This window comes from Felis catus, chromosome A2 (assembly GCF_018350175.1).
Source record: "Felis catus isolate Fca126 chromosome A2, F.catus_Fca126_mat1.0, whole genome shotgun sequence".
Classification (NCBI taxonomy): domain Eukaryota; kingdom Metazoa; phylum Chordata; class Mammalia; order Carnivora; family Felidae; genus Felis; species Felis catus.
In genome coordinates, this window is record NC_058369.1 from 23698262 (window position 1) to 23718466 (window position 20205).

The window sequence follows — 20205 nt, forward strand, 5'->3', positions numbered from 1 at the left end:
AGGTCCCACAGGTAGTTTGGGGCCCGGGCCAACGGGCTCCAAGCAGTGCAGCCTAAGGCAGTCCAAAAAGATAAACTGACCGACCCACAAGATACAGAACCACGGCTCAGGACCCAGCCTGTGATCTTAACAACACAGCACGCTGGCTTTAGTGCTCAGAGTCAACTGATCTGACGGACACACTGTACCGGATGGTAAACGCTTTCCCAATCTCCCCAGCTTTTCGTACAGCACCCTTCTCATTCCCACTAAAGTGCCTCTTGCCCCCAGACCTGTGAGCCTCCCTGTCCTTAAGCCTGGTACACACATACCTTCCCCTGTGCCCGGATCACCCCTACTTACCCTGAGACTGAACTGAACCTTCCCTGAACACTTGACTTTCCACATCTGACTTTCAGGCACACATATCAAGCCCAACTCCTTCCCCCATCTCTGCAAGTATCCCAGTAATGTAGGTGGGGATAGGCATATGCTGTCCCCTTCCAGACTGCCAGCTACAAGAGGGAAGAGATAACTCAGCACTCGGCATGTCACAGCACTTCAGTTGTCAGTGACAAGGATTTAAGAGGGAGTTGGAACTTGTCGCTGTCCCACTATACCCTAGGCAGGGGATTCATGCAGTCTTCTTTCATCTCCTCTAGGGTGCCATGTTCTCCCTCACCACCGGACCTTTGCACATGCTTTGCCTAGGTCTCAAACATTCTCTGATGTCCTCCTTTTTTTATCCAGTCTCCTGTCCCTTATCTTAGGTCAGGTTGACTTGTTTTAAGCTCCCCTAGCCCCATGTACATTTCCTTTCAAGAAGTACTTCCCCAATTGTGATCACTGGACCCCTGGGAGGTCCCCAAGACCCTTTCAGGGAGTCTGTGAGATCAAAGCTATTTTTGTAAATCACTAATCATTAAGAAACACAGTACCACTGAAACTATTATGCTACATGTCAATTATATCTTAATTAGAAAAGCAAATACAAAGCAAATCACAGCAGGTGCTCAATAAATATTCAGAAAATGAGCAAACCAAAGCCCTACTAAAGGGTCCGAGCGTCAAAGTGCGTGCCTGAGACAAAACCCACCATGCCAACGACAAGTCTAAAGGCCACATTTGGGAAGTGGCTGTGGAAGGCCCCTCCGGAGGGAGATAGGAGAGGACAAGGAATACAGGCGGCCCCTCCCCTGAACAGGGGGCCCAATGGTCAAAATCTTCAGGCACAACATGATGCTATAAATGTGTAACCTCCCACTTGGCTCTGCGTTTTTCCCATCTTTTGCAAATGCATCTGGAACATATTAGAAAGGGGTCAGACTGGTTTGGAAAATGTTTGGGTAACTCTGGACATGGGAGGGGGGGCTGGAACCTGTAGGGAAGAACATGACCCCTAGACAGAGTTTACGGTTATGGCCACAGAGCTGCTAGCCTGCCAGTCCAGGACAAGCGCCCTGGGCCTCCCCGACTCTTGCCCTGCCCTTCTAGAGGCCTCTGGCTCCACCCCCTCAAAGACCCCATTTCCTACTTGCTTTGGTAAGGAGACATCCCTCCACACCCCCTACCACTATCCTTCTCCTATTGCCTCTCCTGACCCAAACCACAAACTCAAGCCAGGCCCTGCTCCATGAATAATAATGGCAATGACAGTAATAGTAACCCACAAATTATTTCTAATCTACTGAGCCCTCGTGTCCCAGGTAAAGAGCTTTACACACATTCTTTCATTTTATCCTTTGAAGAAACTCTCAAATCATATGTATTCCCATTCCTACTTCACAGATGAACTGAGGGGCAGAAAGGTGACCCAACTCTCCCGTGGTCATAAAGCTTAAAATCAAACCCAGAATTATCCAGCACCAAAGCTTGCTTTGTAACACACACAACATCCACAGCACAGCGAAATTCCAGGAGCGTAAGAGAATAGTGTAGAAGCCGATTCCTTTTCTTCCAAATCAAGGAGATGCAGAGCAGCTGAGAGAAGGAGCCGGAAAGTACAGGCGAAGTTCCCATCCTTGGCACCTGCCACCTGTACCAACGAGCTCCTGCCTTAAATTCACTCTCCTCTACCCTCAGCTGTAGCTCCCAAATCAATCTACTGGCCGAATTAAATGCCCAGCACTGTCCTCACGAGCTAGCACAACGTGAGCAGCTACAATGGACTCAGAAACCCCCTTGCTCAGCAATGCCCCGCCCACCTTCACTCCTCAGAAGACAGGATTATTCAGAACAGAGAGAAGTTAATTTTCTTTTTTTTTTTTGATTTTCAACATATTTTTATAATAAATATAATTTATTGTCAAATTGGTTTCCATACAACACCCAGCGCTCATCCCAACAGGTGCCTCCTCCATGCCATCACCCACTTTTCCCTCTCCCCTACCCCCCATCAATCCTGTTTGTTCTCAGTATTAAAGTCTCTTGTGGTCTTATGGGAGTCTCTGTAACTCCCTCCCCCCTTCCCCTCCACCATGGTCTTCTGTTAAGTTTCTCAGGATCCACATAAGTGAAAACATATGGTAACTGTCTTTCTCTGCCTGACTTACTTCACTTTAGCCTAATACCCTCCAGTTCCATCCCGCGTTGCTACAAACGGCCACATTTCATTCTTTCTCATTGCCAAATAGTATTCCATTGTATATATAAACCACATCTTCTTGATGCACAGGGGCACTTGCACCCCAATGTTTATAGCAGCACTTTCAACAATAGCCAAATTATGGAAAAAGCCTAAATGTCCATCAACTGACAAATGGATAGAGAAGTTAATTTCCTAAAACACTTCTTTCATTCACTCGGGCTATCCCTGAGAAATCCAGGGTTAATGTTTAACTCCGGGCTTGCAGTGGAGACCAGCCCCCAGGCTCAGCAGAGCATAGAGGAAGGAGGCCAGCCAGGGCACTTCCCCTGCCCACGGCTCACCGTCAAAGGACCCCACTGCCCTCCAGTTGGTGGCCACCCCTCCAGTGGCAGTTGAAAAGGGAACAGAATAGAAACCTGGGGAAAAGACACAACTGCAATCAACTTCACACAAACCTGTTCCAGGTCCAGAGTTTCACCGTCCCATAGGAGCCACCTGACAAGGCAAATCAAGACTTCCTGCGTGGGATACACTCTGGACTTAGCACAAACGCAAACTGTCTCAACAATAATGTTCATAATGACTTCGCGTGAAAATGACCAATAGTTTTGATATATTGGGTTAAATATATTATCAGAATTAATTCCATTTCCTTCCTTCTGTTTTTATCAGGCTATTAGTCAATCTTAAATGACACAGGTGGTTGGCATTACATTCTGTTTGACAGCAACGCCCTGGACAGAGGCCCTGGGTACAACTGTTCCTGCTGCTTCTTCCTCTCCCTCCCACCATGATGGCTCAGTCACCAGCTGGACCTTCCTCCCCTTTAAGCCTGCCCCTCCCTTGCTTCAGCGCTCCCCAGGGCTCCCCATTACAGGTCACATCAACCCTCAGCCACTCTCCCCAGCCCTCCAGGCAGCCCTGGTGCATTCACTGGCCCTGTGCTGACCTTAGCTAGTGACCCCGGAAGCCATCTCCACCCTCCTTCGTCTCTTCTGCCCTCCTGGCATGCTGTCCGAGCAGGGTGAAGAACAACCCCCTCCTGCCCCCACTCCTCACAGTCTTTTACCTTCAGAAGTTTGCACATAATTACTCCTTCCCCTCCTCTTTAATGAGCTCCTGGCTCCCGGGGTGCAGGAACATGGGCCCAGACTTGCCCTTCTTCTGGGGCTGGTTGCTGCCCGGCCACACCCACCTCACCCTATTGCTAATGCCCAGCAGGTGGGGGCCCCTGGAGCTCAGCCTCTCTCACCTGAGCTGCACACCTGTCAGGCACTGACACCCAGGCGGGGTGACCCTGCTCCCACAGCTTCTCCTCAGGGGCTCCTTTACTGGCGACCATCTCCCCACCTGCCCTTCCTTCAAGTGTTCCGGCTCTTACTCTGCCAGGAGCCCTCTCCCCAGGCTTTCAGCTCAGCAACGCCCACACTTCCACTCTCAGCAACTCCTAAAGCACCCACCCCTGGAGCAGAAAGAAACCCCCACTGTCTGCCCTCAGATATTCACCAAGCACCCTCACCCATAGCATTTAATCCTTGCTGCTATCCCATGTGACAACAATCATGCCCATTTCATAGACGAGTAAATTGAGGCTTGGAGTGACAATTTGCTCAGGCTCAGGCTGAGCCACACTCTGAAGACAAGTCAGTCTGTAAACTTCAGCGCTCACTAGTGTTGTCAGGAGAGCACAGGTGGACCAAGGTTTGAACCCCAACAGTATCACTTTTCAGGGCTGCAGTTTTATGCAAGCTTCTTAGTCCCTCTCTGCCTCTGTTTCCTCGAGCAGGGATTGCATTTAAAACAATACCTAGATGGGGCACCTGGGTGGCTCAGTCAGTTAAGCATCTGACTCTTTGTTTAGGCTCAGGTCATGATCTCATGGTTTGTGAGTTCGAGCCCCACATAGGGCTCTGTGCTGACAGCGAGGAGCCTGCTTGGGATTCTCTGTCTCCCTATCTGCCCCTCCCCGACTCATGCTGTCTCTGTCTCTCTCAAAAGTAAAATGAAGTTTAAAAATAAATAAATAAATACATAAATAAAACAGAACAATGCCTAGAAAAGGGTCAGTGGCAGTGCAAGCAAGGTCAAAGTGATATCCTTGCCGAAAGAGGAGGTGAGCCAAGGAACACAGACTACCTGTAGAAGTGGAAGGAGAAGGAACGGATTCTCCCCGAGAGCCCCAGAAGGAATGCAACCCTACCACCTGTGACTTGAGCCCATGAGACCCACTGACAGAATTCTGTTCCAACCTGCAGAACTGTAAGAGAATACAGTTCGAGTTGTTTTAAAACACTGCCTACAAGTGCCATGTAGTAAGGGCCCAATAAGCTTCAGCTGTTGCTCCTAGCGAGCCTCCAGTCTTGTTCTGCACTCGGCTGGGAGCTCCGGGAGTATGTGAGATGTGCCCTGGGCCACTCTTGGCCTCCCTGCCCTAGTCTACAGTGAGGGTCTTGAGGGTACTATGATGATGAGGGTGAGATGGAGGGAGCCAGGGGAACACAGGTGTTGTGGACTGAATGTTTGTTCCCTCCATCCTTATGTTGAAACCTTAACCCCCAACGTGATTGGGTTAGATGGGGGCATGCAGGTGGGGCCCTCTTGATGGGATTAGTGGGTCTCCAGTTCCCTTCCCTCTCCCCCTCCACCCTGTCAGGTGAGGACACAGTGAGAAGGTGGCCCTCTGCAAGTCAGGAAGAGAGCCCTCACCAGAACGTGACCGTCCGACACCCTGATCTCACACTTCCAGCCTCCAGAATGACGAGAAAATAAACTTCTGTGGTTCAGGCCACCAGTCTCTGGTATTTCACTGTGGAAGCCTGAGCAGGCTGAGACAGGAGGTCAGTCTTGTCTAGAAAAGCCTAGAAAATAAGGAATGAATGGCACAGCCCAACCTCACAGGAATCTCCAGACCTCAGTGCTCCTTGGCACAGAGGCCCTAATAGCTAGCACAGGAAGACAGTCTCCACACCTCATGGACCTTGTAACCAAGATAATAATCGAGTTGGAGCAGGCTGTGTGTGAAAAACAAGCCTAGGGGCCCTCATCTAGACACCAACCCGGTGGGACTTCACATCCTGGGGTCCAGACCACACTAAAAATCCACTACCACCACACTATTCCTTTTCCTGATTTCAAAAGGAGGAGGGCACCCTGAAGAAATGTTTTTAAGAATAAAAAAGAAAATGCATGTCAATCCTACCATCCAGAGAAAACATGCTGTTAATATTTTGTGCATTTCCCTCAGTTTTTTAAAAATATTTTGTAATGTTTTATTTTTGAGAGAGAGAAAGTGAGAGCGAGGGAGGGGCAGAGAGAGAAGGAGACACAGAATCTGAAGTGGGATCCAGGCTCTGAGCTGTCAGCACAGAGCCCGACGCAGGTCTTGAACCCAGGAACCGTGAGATCATGACCTGTCCTGAAGGTGGACTCTTAACTGACTGAGCCACTCAGGCGCCCCTCCCCCATCTTTTTAGAAATAGAAAGACTTCTAAGATTCTTCCATAGCTGAGCTCAGGCTAGATACTCCTCCATGACCTGCCTTTCCCCTTCAAGATTCTATCACAACAACTTTTCCCTGTCACTAACGTTTCTTTGTAAACCACATTTTAAGAGTAAAATAACATTTCATCATCTGGTTGTCCCATAATTTAACCATTTCCCTTATTGTTAAACATTAAGGTGGTTTCTAATAGCACACTGCCATAAATAATGCCACGAGGAATGTGATGCTACATAAATTTTTATTCACCTACCTACCCCTGATCATCTCCTTATGATGGATTGCTGGATTCAGGATTACTGTGATTGCCTACACGCTGTTTTATGACTCATGACCCTCACAGAGCGGCACAGGTATGACAGCATCTGTCTCACGACATCCTCACCAGCATTGAGTATTATTTCTTTTCAGTATTTTGATAATGTATTATAATATTTGTTTGCATATTTCTTTAAATGCTTATGAGAAAGAATTGGCACAGGTTTTGATAATTTGGCTCTGGAAAAAAAAACAGGTCAGAGAAATATTCCACTGAATTTGACACCAGCTGAAATTAGACATTTGTTTTCAAGAAATGCAGTATTATTATATTTAAGTCAGCTGAACTTTGTGATTCTAACTTGTGGGCAGCAAAATAAATAATGCAGAGGTTTGAACAGCCTAGCTTTGGGAACAAACACATAAGCAAAAGAGGAGGCAAGTATCGATATTTATTGAGTGGTTCCCAGTAACCTGTTCTTAACATGCAAAGCCATATTAAATCTTAAATTCTGTAAGATAAAGTTATTTCTAGCTCTATGGAGAGGGAGAGACTGAGATCCAGAGAGCATCTGTAAGGGACCCAGATGACTCGAGCAGGAGCTGTGCACTGGGATTCCAGCACAAGTCTGTCTGCCCCAGAGAACACGTTCTTTCTACTCCCTAACTCAGGCTGCAGTGCAACCAGTGGGTGGAAATAAAGGTGGCCTAGTCTGAAGGTGGGCTCTCGTATAGGATGAAAGACCCCATGCCATCTGCTATGTTCCTAGATTCTTCAGCAAACTGTGTCCCATAGACTAGAAGGGAAAACCTCATCCATCAGTCACCTAATTTATCATCTACTGAAAACAGCAATGAATCACAAACAACCTTATACATTTGCACGTGTCGCATTCCTCAAAATGTATATGAAAGTTAAATGTAAAAAAAAAAAGTTCCACAAAGAAGGAATATGTCTTACCAAGGAATTATATTCACACAGAGCTAAAAACAAAACAAAACCCCGTAGTTTCGGGTTGTTAGTGGCTTATGAAATCTCTGGTTGCTCTAGGACACGGGCGTGATTATTTATAAGACACCAACACATACGAAACACTAGCTCACAGGAAATAAAAATTCATTTCTCTGAAATATTTAGGTACTGCACGTCTGAGTTCGCTTGTGAGTTTCGCAGTTGCACTCAGAGATGGAAAGCTGTGATTCTAGCATCAGGAAGAGGGGCTTGTTGGTAGTTTCCTACGAGGGGCCGGTGCAGACCCCAGTGAAGACCGGAAGGGAGTCTGCTGGCACTAATTTAATGCTTTTTACCCACTCTTTTGAAAAGAATTGGTTATCCATCTTTCTCCCCTTGATAAAGTGAGCTTTCTCAAGCTATGTCCCTTTTAAGAATACCAGTCAGGGAGCTTAGATATATTCCTGGCTGCAAACTGTTAGCTGGGGCAGGGAGACTTTGAAAGCACGTACCTTGTGTTTCAGGCTGGGTCTTGCCTTTTCCTTGTGAACCAGGCCTGTTTGTCTATCTGACTTTTCTCCTTCCTTCCTTCTCTCCTCCCTTCAACTTCCCTACTATAAATTACAAAGAGAAATTCAGCATTTTGGTAGAAAGGTCCAAATCTTCAACACAATTTACAAGTTCTTCATGAGCCTCCAACTGACCTTCCCAGCTCAGCTGGCCACCATCGATCACCTCATTTGTGGCCATGTAGTCATATGGGCCATCTTTGAGGTTCTCAGAGATGCTATTGTACCACAGGGCCTTTGCATATGCATTTTCTTGTTCCTGGAATGCTCTCCCCTGACTCCACTCCTCTCATCCCTGCCTTTGCCAAGGTACCTCCTACTTACCAAGCCTCAGTTGAGCCTTAAGCTCAATTTCCATTTCTTTGAAGGAAACCTTCTCTTGTTCCCCAGATTGGGTTGAGCTCGATGTTATAAACTCTCAGAGCAGCATGAGTGTGCTGTGTGTCAGTCACCAACTGCACTTCCACATTTGTGTGATGGTTTGATGGTCTGTTTTCCCAATTATCTGGTTAGCCCCACAAGACAGAGCCTATACTGGCTCATCCCTGATTCCTCCGTATCTAGCACTGAGCTTGGCTATGTAAATTTTGCGAGTACAAGGAATGGATAAATAATTGTAATTTTATATTCAGGAAAACCTCCATTCAAGATTGAGGGTCAAAATGAAGACATTTTCAATAAAACAAAAACTGAGGCAATTCTCAGCAACTCACTTAAGGAACTTCTAAAGGCTGTACTTGAGTCAGTGAGGAAAATGAGTTCAGATCACAGAAGGTCTAAGTGACAAGATGTTAGCAAATACGTTAGAAAATCCACACACACATTTACTGTGTAAAATAATAACTTTGATGTCTACTTTCGGGTACTAAACAACCAATATACTGGTCAAATAAGAGCATATACATTGGGAGAAAGGCAACTGGAAAGAAAATAATCCAAGAACCTCTTACTTTTTTGAGAAGAGGATGGATGTACTGATTAATATTAGGCTCTACTAAGTATAAATGTTTAGGTATCTAGGGTATCCACATTGAAAAATCAGATGGAAAATAGAGCTTCTAAAACAAAAAGGAGGAAAAATGGAACGAGGAAAAGGAAGCAAAAATCGTCCAAAAGAACAGAAAGGAAGATAAAAGAAACAAAAAGTAGGGCAAACACGAAGTTCAAAACATATCAACGATCAGAAGCAATATAATGAATAAAACTTTCCAGTTAAAAGATCAAGATTCAAAAAGATTAAAACAATTAAAGACGAGGGGTGCCTGGGTGGCTCAGTTGGTTAAACGTCCTACTCTCGATTTCTGCTCAGGTCATGATCTCACTGTTCACGGGTTCAAGCCCCGTGTTGGGTTTGTGTGGACAGTGCAGAGCCTGTTTGGGATTCTCTCTCCTTCTCTCTCTCCTCCTCCCTCACTCTTGCAAGCAGTCCCTTTCTCAAAATAAATCAATAAACTTAAAAAAAAGTAAAGACAAAAAAATCCAACTCTGGATATTTAAAAGAAACTCTTACGACCTAAAGACAGAGTAGTTGCATAGAAGGACTGAAAGAGACAAATACCAACCGAAAAAAGACAACAGCAACCATATTAGTGCCCAACCAATAGACATGAGGTGCAAAGCATTGCTAGCTTTAAAGTTACTGTATAATAGTAGAAGCTTCCTTTAAGCCAGAAAGATATCAAGTGAAGAAATGGGTATGAGGCCACCAATTCATTTACATCTTCAAGTCATTAGGAAAACATACTCATAGAAAGGGAGCACCCTGTCAAAACCAAGGGAGAACTCACCCATTGGCTGAGCATGCATCACCTTGCTGGGGACACGCGAAGGCCCTCTACCACCTGCCTCAAGCAGAGACACCTCCCCAAGCTCAGCATGGCTTTATCTCCCTCCACAGCTGGCCACATAGTCTGACTTCTGCTACCGTCTGGCACAGTTCCTCAAGTGCCCCGCTCAATGCCACATAACTTGCTTACATGTCAGTGGTCCCTTGTTCTTCCAGCCCCAGGTCAGAAACTCAACAGGACTTAAATGCTCTGTGTCATATAACTCCCCTCTTCCCCAAACCTTACTGCGTAAGTCCGAGTTAAATTCTCTCCTTTCATTCACTCATCCGACACTTTTGCAGAGGTACCAGGTGCCGGGCACCGTCTGGGGTACACAGGAAAAACTCCTTGAGAGTCCCCAGTCTGACTCAGTAGCTAGCCTGGAAAATCCTGCTCCTGTCACCTCCTGGGGAGGGTGGTACGTGATACCAACTGCAAAACTGCGGGGCAGCGTTCCCTCGGAAACCACAACCCTCCCAGCTTCAAGCGCATGTTACCCCCCCGTCCCCCGCCCCACGCCAATATCCTTTGCCACAGTTCACTAGAGGTCATTCCAACCATGTCCAGCCTTGCTTCACTTACCCATTTTTATATTTAAAAGTGACTTCAATTATTGCCAAAAATTAATGTTCATCACAGAAAAATTAGAACCTAAAGATTAATACATTTTAAAACCCGATTCTGCCACTTAGAGATAATGACTATGAATTATCTTTCGTGTACTCTATTCACACTGTTTTCACACACACACACACACACACACAAATATTTTTGCCCACTTATTTCCATTTTGGAGGAATATTTTGTCTGAGGCCAAAAAGGGGGTGAAGCCCCTTGCGGATCAGCAAGCCAGGCACTTGGAGCACTGCTCACAAATCACACATCCCCAGGATCGAGTACAAGTTTTCCAGTGACAATTTGCAAAACCAACAGCACACCAAACAGTAAGAGAAATACCTTTAAGTAGTCTCCCCCACAAAAAGAAAATCTAGTCCTTTCTATTAGTTTTCTATAAACCCATGACAGCGAGCCTTACCGCCCGCTAGGCACCACAAGATAAAGCACTGAAAATGGCATTGCCCTTGTAGCATGTGTGTCTGTGCTCTCTGAACACCTCATCAAAATTCTCTCCTCTCCTTTTGAAAACTGTGGGAAGAACACTTAACGTGAGATTTGCCCTCTTAACAATTTTTTGAGTGCACGGTGCGGTATTGTTAACTACGGGCACAACGTTCTACAACAGAGCTCTAGAATGTATTCCTCTTGCATGACTGAAACTTTACACTGGTTGAACAGCCCCCCACCTCCCCCTCCCTCCATCCTCTGGCAACCACTCTTCAACTCTTTGTTCCTATGAATCTGACCATTCTGGATACCGCGTGTAATTAAATTGCACGGTATCCGTCCTTCTGTGACTGGCTTATTCCACTTAGTGTGATACCCTCCATTTTCACCCTTATTTGTCACAAATGGCAAGATTTCCTTTTTTAAAGGCTGAATAATATTCCATTACAGGTATTTGCCACATTTTCCTTATCCATTCTTCTGTGGATGGACACTTAGGTTGTTTCCCTGTCTTGGCTCTTATGAATAAAAGCCGTAAACAGGGGAGTGCAGCTATCTCTTGAGATCTCAATTGTGTTAGATACACACCCAGAAGTAGGTTTGCTGGATCGTACGGCAATTCTAGGAACCCTGCGAGTCAGGCTTGCGTGAGGCAGTTGAACAACGGGCTGACAGGTGGGCCGATCAGATCTTTTGGCTCCAAACCCAGCATCCAATCTGACAGCCAGGTTACTAGCAAGACAGATCTGGAGAGCTGGTTTCCAGCTGGCTTCTCAGTGTCACTTGAGGCACCTAGAAAAATACAGCTTCCCAGGACTCACCCCAAGCATAATGAATCTGATATCCAAGGGCGGACCCTAGAACCTGTTATGAATATCCTAGCTGATGCTGGAGCTCTGTCACATTTGAAAAGCATAGCAGAAAGCAAATTCACAACTCTTTGATCACCCTGATGGCTCAAATCTTTCTTAAGATAGCAGGAGACACCTCAACACCTTCCAACAAGTTTCTGTTGTGGTGTTGGATTCTGTGATTGCACTATTCTAACTGACACAGTCGGGAAGCCTTGGCACTCTTAGCACCCGCCACATTACAGCCCTCCATCCTGCCTTTTGCATCTACGTCTCTATGGCGTATGTACCCACAGGGGCGCATCGACCCATTTGGGCATTATACATACAAGAATAAAGGTCCACAGAACAAGGTGGCTGATCTGTGAGTTACAAACTCTAAAGTCTAGCGAAACTGTTCTCTGTAGGGTAATTTGTCTGATTTAACTCAATTCCCTGTTGGCCGCAGGTGCCTGTGCTATAGTGAAAGACTGTGGAGGCCACTCTGTCTCCTGTAGGGCCATCCTGAGCCTCTGGTGGGTACAGGCATGGTTCTGGGCCAGTGCTTCTAGAAGAACTTTCCTCCATAGGGGGAGGGGAAGGGAAGTCCCACAGCTGCACTGTCATCTTGGGTATGTGGCTACTGAGCACTTCAAATGTGGCTAGTGCAACTGAGGAACTGGATAATTTTACTTTAATTAATTTAAACTTAAATAGCCATAGGCAGCTAACAGCTCCTGTATTATTGGGCAGTGAGTGCACATCACGCGAGGCAGGAAACACCAGCTTAGTTTTACAGATTGATATTCAGAGAAGGAAAATGACATGCCTGAGGTCACCGAGTGAGGCAGGGCAAGGATTCAAACCCAAATTCACTCCATGATACGTTAACTGCTTCACACACACACACACACACACACACACACACACACACCAGATTCACTCCACGATACGTTAACTGCTTGCCACACACACGATGTGTGTAAAACGTTGATAGGGGATCAAATAAAAGTGAACATCCCATTTCTGAGATATCAACTCTGTTTTAGTTACAAAGCCAAAACAGAAAGGAAAGCCACGAAGCAGGACACGCACTATCAATTCTGCCTCACCATGTAGACAGCCCGGCCAAGGGACTTGGCTTCCTCCTCCGACAGTCCTGGCTCGAGAGGGGCCTTGTGGTCGAGCGTGTTTTATTGCATGCCCAAAACTCCAAGATAGCTCGGCCTCCGAGAACAAAAGTGATTGCGGGGTGAAGAGGGAAGGGGGCCAAGAGGCTGTCCCCGCATCTCCCAGGGTGGACATCACGTCTGGCCAGTCACATTCGGGCCACCGCACTGATGGGGACAGGGCCCCAGCGCCCTGGGAAGCGTCCCCAGCTGCCTCCTCGGCTCACCGCGTCCCGGGAAAACTCGGTTCTAGCAGTTACGGTCAGCCATTTAAATCGCATTACCCTGTAAGTGGATATACAAATTGTCGGCCCTAATGAAATTTAGGAGGAAGCGGTGGGAGAGGTGAAAACACTCAGAACTGGTTTCTTGGTTTTCGGGCCCCGGATTCAAGTGGTTTACCCTGCTCGCTGAGAACGTGCTTGGAGTGTGGTTTTTCTGCCAGCTCCTGCAGGCTCCCCGGGGAAGGCACGGTCGAGGCTTCTTCCCGCCGCTCACCCTGAGACTGCCCCGTGGCGCGGACCCCGGGGCAGACAGGGCGCTGCTCCGGCAAGACAGGGTCGTTTCTGCACCCCACCAAAGGCCTGGCGCTCGGAGGCATCCGGGAAATGCGGGATGAAAGAGTCAAAGCAGACAGCCCCCACGCACGGGTGAGTCGCGAAAGTCTGAGAGGCCCTAGAACAGGAAATCCACGGGCGACGCCAGAAATCCCTCCGCAGAGACTGCGGGGACGGGAGGGTGGGGAGGTGGCCCCCTCTCCGCGTCTTCGCTGGGAAAACTCCGACTCCTGAGACCCCGCGCTGAAGGCGCGGCGGATTAACTATCGCGTCATCTGCCACTAAATAATTGATCAGGCTTCTCTCTCTCTCCAGGGCACACGGGAGGGCTTGCGGATTAAGTTAATAATCTAATGGCTTCCGTTTATTGAGTGGTCACCATTGCCTGTCACCGTGCCCTTTGCCCCGTAGCCCTCCTCCCCAAACCCCAACCCCCCCCCCCCCCCAGTGGATATGGTTTGCCCCTTTACAGACAAGGAAATGAAAGCTCTAGAGGTCAAGAAACCTGCCTCCGACTGTGCAGGTGTTTCTGATTCCAAAGCTCAGGGTTTTCCTAGCCTCGCGGCACGCCATGCAGGGTGAGGCACCCGCGTGCAGGGTGAGGCGCCCACCTGGTCGTGGTGGGTGTGTGGGTGTGTGGCGGAGGAGGAAGTGCCAAAGAGAAGTTTTCCCTACATCACAGTACGGCTGGGCCCAGCAGCCAAGGCCAACTTTCATTTGCATTCCCTTTAGTCCCAAATTATCAAGCCTTGAAGTCCTGCTCTCCGTCTTGATAAAGCATCCACTTCCTGGGACATGATACTGCTCCGCAGGAACACGAACTCACTCACGTGACCCCAGCCAAAGCACTGTGCACATGCCAGGGAGTGAGGCCCAGAGGCGGAAAGGAATGTGCCCAAAGTCACACAGCAAAGTGGTGGCTAGGGTGGGACTGGAGCCCAGACCATGAAAAGTCCTGTTGGGACCCTTCATAAAGCTGGGGTCCAGGATGCTCCCAGCCCTGGTTCACGTGCAGAGGGAAACTTTGCCTAACACACACTGGGGCACTCTGAGAGCACAAGAATGAGAACGTCGAGGTGGCCTCAACTTGAAAACTAGCACAAGTGACTCTGGGTCAGGAATGACATGTTGGGTATCTAGCATTAGGAGCTTTCCATCTTTCTGTGCCCAGCAACCCCGAGACCCTACCGTCTAGTGGATAAAGACAAGGGCTGTATAGTCAGAGGGACCTGGCTCTGCTTCCTACCGGCTCTGTAGTTTAGGAAACATACTTAATCTTCTGAGGCTTCTCTTGCTTCTGTAAAATAGAGACAGTAACTCTTCTTCTTGTCAGATGCTGTGAGATCAGACAAAATAATGTAAGTAAAAATACCTTTAAAAAACCGTATGTGTGCTTAATAAATGGGAGCAGTTGCTAGTAAATCTGTGCCGTGAATTACACAAATCTTATTTCCACTTCGTGGACAAGAAGACCGAGGCGCAGAGGAACCTTAGTGGCTTTTTCAAGGGGGTACAGTTTGCTACCCCCAGGAAGCAAAGTGGGGTACGGGAAGGGTGTGCCTAGGATTCAGGAGTCCGGGCTGGTCTTCCCAGCCTCAGACTCTTGCTCCGTAAAGAGGAGGTAAGTCCCCACCCTGATCATGTCATGGGTCTCTCCTCAGACATGGGAACGCATTCTGCAGAGTTTCCCATGGATGGGGGAGGACTCGGCATGTCTGAGCTGAGGCTGAGCCCATCCTGTCTCCCCACCCTCCGCTTCCCCAGCCCGAACCTGATCAAGAACCTTCAGGAGCCCCCTCCCAGTGCCTTGAAGGGAGCGCCCTGCAATTTGCTGAATCAGGGAGCTCATGAGTCATGGAAAGCCAGCGATGGAATGCAGGTGGTTTCTCCCCATGCCAGTGAGCACCACGTCTGCCGTCATCATCCCTACCACTGCTTGAGTGCCTTCTTGGGGCCAGGCTCTTTACTTACATGGTTGGCTATTTTGGCCAACACTGTGTCACATCACCATACCTTCATGTTACACATATGAATCCTGACTGAAGCTCAGGGAGGTAGGTAGTGGCTAAAGGGCACGCAGTTAATAGAAGCAAACCTTGGGGCCAGGCTTTCTTAACTCTACCTTCTTTGTCCTCTCCTCTGCACCATGCTGCTGCTGGGTTTCTAGGGCTGAGAGAAGGGTACCTGTCCCACCGCAGGTGCTGTCACAGGAGAGAGGGGAGGTAGACACTCTGGAATCTTGACCCGTGGGAGAGATTGTTTGCAAAGCTGCTGTAGCAACTTCTCCCACCCTGTATGGATCCCCTTTGCAGGGTGACCTTGCCACTGCTCTCATCCAGGGCGGGAGTCTGTTTCTCCACCTCGTTGAATCTGGGCTGTCCTTGGGATGCTCTGACAGATAGAATGAAGCAGAAGTGATGCAGTGTAACTTCTGAATTCAGGCCTCAAGGAGACTAGAAGCTTCTAAGTTTCACCTTCATGGAATGTGGTACCACAATGTGAGGAAGCCCAGGCTGGCCTCCCTGAAGCTAAGAGACCACATCGAGAGAAAAGCCCAGGCAGTAGCCAGTATCAACCGCTGACTTGTGAGTGAGGCCATGTAGGATCATTCAGCCCCTAGCCGACCTGCCAGGCCCCACATAAGAGCAGCAGAACCCCAGCTCACCCAGTCCAAACTGTTGACCCACAAGATCATAAGCAAATACAATCGGTATTGTTTTAAGCCACTAAGTTTTGGTATGATCGCTGTGTGTCATTCAACAATAAACTGATAAAGGGAGTGACTTAATTTCTCCCGGCCTCAGTTTTCTCATCTGTAAAATGGGGATAACGGTCATATCCACATTTGACGAGCTTGTCACGAAGAGTGAACGAACTGAAGCCTGTGAATCAAATCATGCACTGAGTCAAGTCTGCACAGAGTTGGCAGCATCACTGTCGAGGGGTCACGACTGGTGCGTGCAGCTCTGGTTCTAGCATCTGAGGCAAGCGACTTGAGGAGAGCCCTTCGGTGGGCGGGGGGGAGTGGGTATGCAGAGGGCAGCCCTGGGACAAGAGAGCAAGGTCACACAAGTGGAACAGAAGTGGGCAAGCATGTGGCTAGAATCTTCTCAGGTGCAGGGACTTTAGGCCATACCAAGTTGGGCCAGAAGCCAAGGATTGCAGGTTTTGAGCCAAGGCAATGTGACGCCAAAATATCCCCACAATCACGAAATCCTTCAGGGTCCAAGATCTAAGGGGCTGAGGAGGCAGATGTCTCCACAGGGTCATTAAACGTCAGTCGGAACACGCCCCACCCATGCCGGAGACCTTCCCATGGTTTCCCATCCTCCTAAAGAAGATGTGAGCTGCAGAGCACCCCACCCCCACCCCCACCCCCACCCCCACCACTCCCCTTCCTCTTCACAAGCTGCCGTACCTCTCCATGCATACATAGTTCTTGGATGGACCACATCTTCTCCTACCTCCCGGCCTTTGCACAAGCAGTGCCCTATTTCTTGAATGCTGTTAACCCACCTTTCTCCCACTCAACCTAGATAGCGTCTACTTGTCTTTAAAAAGCCCAGCTAATGGCAAAGATGTGGAGAAACGGGAACCCTCTTGCACTGTTGGTGGGAATGCAAACTGGTGCAGCCGCTCTGGAAAACAGTGTGGAGGTTCCTCAAAAAATTAAAAATAGATCTACCCTATGACCCAGCAACAGCACTGCTAGGAATTTACCCAGGGGATACAGGAGTGCTGATGCATAGGGGCACTTGGACCCCAATGTTTATAGCAGCACTTTCAACAATAGCCAAATTATGGAAAGACCCTAAATGTCCATCAACTGATGAATGGATAAAGAAATTGTGGTTCATATACACAATGGAATACTACGTGGCCATGAGAAAGAATGAAATATGGCTTCTTGTCGCAACGTGGATGGAACTGGAGAGTGTTATGCTAAGTGAAATAAGTCATACAGAGAAAAACAGGTACCATATGTGTTCACTCTTATGTGGATCCTGAGAAACTTAACAGAAGACCATGGGGGAGGGGAAGAAAAACAAAAAAAAAAGAGGTTAGAGAGGGAGGGAGCCAAAACATAAGAGACTTTTAAAAACTGAGACTAAACTGAGGGTTGATGGGGGGTGGGAGGGAGGGGAAAGTGGGTGATGGGCATTGAGGAGGGCACCTGTTGGGGTGAGCACTGGGTGTTGTTTGGAAACCAATTTGACAATAAATTTCATATTTACAAAAAATAAAAAAGTAGAAAATAAAAATAAAAAACCCAGCTAAAATGTCACTTTCTCTAGGGAGCACCCTTGATATCCAAGTCTGGGATTGGCTCTCTGGGCCCCCTATGGCAGCCCATCCTTCCTTGGTCTCCTATCACTGTGACTGCTGGTTACTCAGGGAGGGCTGGACCACACTTGCTTTGCTCACCGCTGTAAACGCATCGCCTACATCAGTGCCCAGCATACAGTAAGTGTTCATTAAATACCCCTTCCTACTGAGTAAATGATGAGACAACGCACGAGTTGGAAGTGTCCTGAGAGGAAAAAGCAACAGCAAAAGGGATATCAGAGGCTCCGCAAGGGGAAGAGATTTGCCCCAAATCACACTGGAGCTATGTCAGAAGCAGGAAGAGGCTCCGCCTTTACTGAACGAGGCCTATTTTCTTAGATGGCTGGGAGGGACCCCAGTTGATGGAGGGAGGAGCCCTCTTTGATAATGAATGTGGATGAGTCAGGACATGTCTGAAATGGAGTCCCCCAGGTGAAACTGCTTGCTTCTCCGGGCCAGCGTCCACCTGGGTGGGGGAGGGGGGGATGGGGGGGATAGGAAGACTTGCAAGGGATCTTCTGAATCTGTGACTGTTCCACCGAGGGACCCCCACTGTGTCCAGGGACTCAGTGACAGACCTGGGTCCCGACTACAGGAGCATGACAGGTGGACTGAAACCCCAGTAGTGTGCTGGGTAGAATAACTACTTATATCAAACTCCAAAATGTCTGTCACTTGATAGAAGTTTATGATTCATCACATGACCATCTAAGGAGGGAATTTCTGGTCAGTGCATGGCTTTCCTCCGTGTGGGGGGTCAAGGACCCGGATTTCTTTCATGCCATGGCTCCCTCAGCCCCTAGAACTTCAGAGCCCTCTGCTCCCAACTGGTGGAAAGAAAAGAAGCCAGGGAGAACTGATACAAGTTTCTCAAAGACTCCGAGCTCCAAAATCGACACATGCCACCTCTGTTCACTGTCCATTGTTCAAAACTAGCCTCTGGGCCATATCTAGTTGCAAAGGGGATTGGGAAATGTAGTCTTTGGTTAGGCAGCCCTCTTGGAGGACCAGTTCCACATCGATAAAGGAGGAGCATGAATTTTTGGTGGACATATTGACTCTTGAGTCAGCTTTAAGTTCTCCATACTTTCATTTCTTCATCTATAAAATGAAGGTAACAGCATTATCTCAGAATATTCTTGAAAATCCTACTTAAATGAATGAAAGATAAAGCCCTTAGCAAGTACCAGGTACAGAATAAATGCTTGTCAAATATTCCTTTCCTACACCACTTTTTAATTATTAGAAATGAAATTTGCCCAAATAAACATTTAAAAAGAAGGGGGGGGGCACGTGGGTGGCTCAGTCGGTTAAGTTTCCGACTTCGGCTCAGGTCACGATCTCACTGCTCGGGAGTTCGAGCCCCACATGGGGCTCTGTGCTAACAGCTCAGAGCCTGGAGCCTGCTTCGGATTCTGTGTGTCCCTCTCTCTGCCCCTCACCCACTCACACTCTGTCTCTGTCTCTCAAAAATAAATAAATGCTGAACAAAAAAAGAAATGAGATTTGTCCAAAGGTAATGGTCAGAGGACATCTGGATCCCCTCTTGGCTTCCTTCACCTCCTCTGCTTTTTACACCTTCCTCTTTCCCTCTTTCTGCTCTTTTCTGTTTCCCTTCCTTTCTTCCTCTTCCTCACCTTTGCGGTCTCTCGGTGTCCCTGGACTTCCCTCGTCTCCTGAGCAGATTCTTCCCCTCCTAGTGAACCAGGCTGCAGAGATAGATGAGCTGCCCCTCGGAGCCAGCCTCCACTGGCCAGAGGAACAGATAACAGCTCTCCAGACATGACACAAGGTAGCACGCCCTCCCCTGGGCAGCCACGGACAGCAAGCCAGGCAGCTCTGGATTCAATGGAAGGAGTCCTCGCAGCACCTGCCAGAGACAGGGGCACTCAACCCCAGTGCTTCCCAGCTTGCCCACAGGATAAGCACAGGTGCTAAATGAGCAGAGTCCAAATCTCCGACCAGCTCTGAGTCAGGCAGCAAGTTTCTTTCCTGCTGTTTGGTTTTCACACAGCCAATACGCCAATGAACATCATACATCTCTCAGTGGGCAGAAATCCATCATCTGTCACTTCCCAAACTTGTTTGGTTGTGGCATGCCTTCTGTTGAGCATCTCCCGGGCCTATGAGTGATAGAAACCTCTTTAGAAATTACAGCTCAATATCAAAAATCAAAGGACAGAGTACACATCTGTTAAGCTCCTGGGGGAAGGCTGGTTAGGAAAATTTAGCTGATAATTTATTGTCTTTGTTTTTGATACTAATCTCCCCTCTTCAGTTGCAACTATTTTTTAGGCTTTAGCAGTGGCTTTTTGCAGGTTATATCATGTAATTTAAGTATCAAACCTAATTGCTCTTGTCCCTGTGTTTCAGGTGAGGACACTAAGATCAGAGAGATTCAAGAATAGTGGGTAGAGCTGAAACCTGAAAATGGATGTGGTTTTAACTCATTAAATATTTAGAGTTCCTGTGATATGCCAGACATTTCTTTACACCAAGAGATTAATCCTTTTTATTTCTGTTTTAACCTCATTGGCTAACTCATAAATACAGATCTTTTTGGTTTTAATGAGTTTTAATGAGGGTGA

The 20205-nt window shown here is 47.8% G+C and overlaps 1 long non-coding RNA gene across 3 annotated transcripts in view; it reads right to left on the reverse strand.

The window, feature by feature from the left end:
- LOC123383645 overlaps window positions 1-13504 on the reverse strand; it is a 208984-nt gene extending 195480 nt beyond the window's left edge. The window contains exons 1-2 of one of the 3 annotated variants that reach the window (XR_006593577.1): window positions 13137-13504; window positions 12678-13019 (exon numbers count right to left, since the gene is read on the reverse strand). This is a non-coding gene — a long non-coding RNA (uncharacterized LOC123383645). Of the gene's footprint in view, window positions 1-3635; window positions 4113-12677 lie in introns of those variants that run through there. The other 2 variants (XR_006593572.1, XR_006593575.1) reach the window with 2 other exon arrangements.
- Between the last annotated feature and the right edge of the window lie 6701 nt (window positions 13505-20205).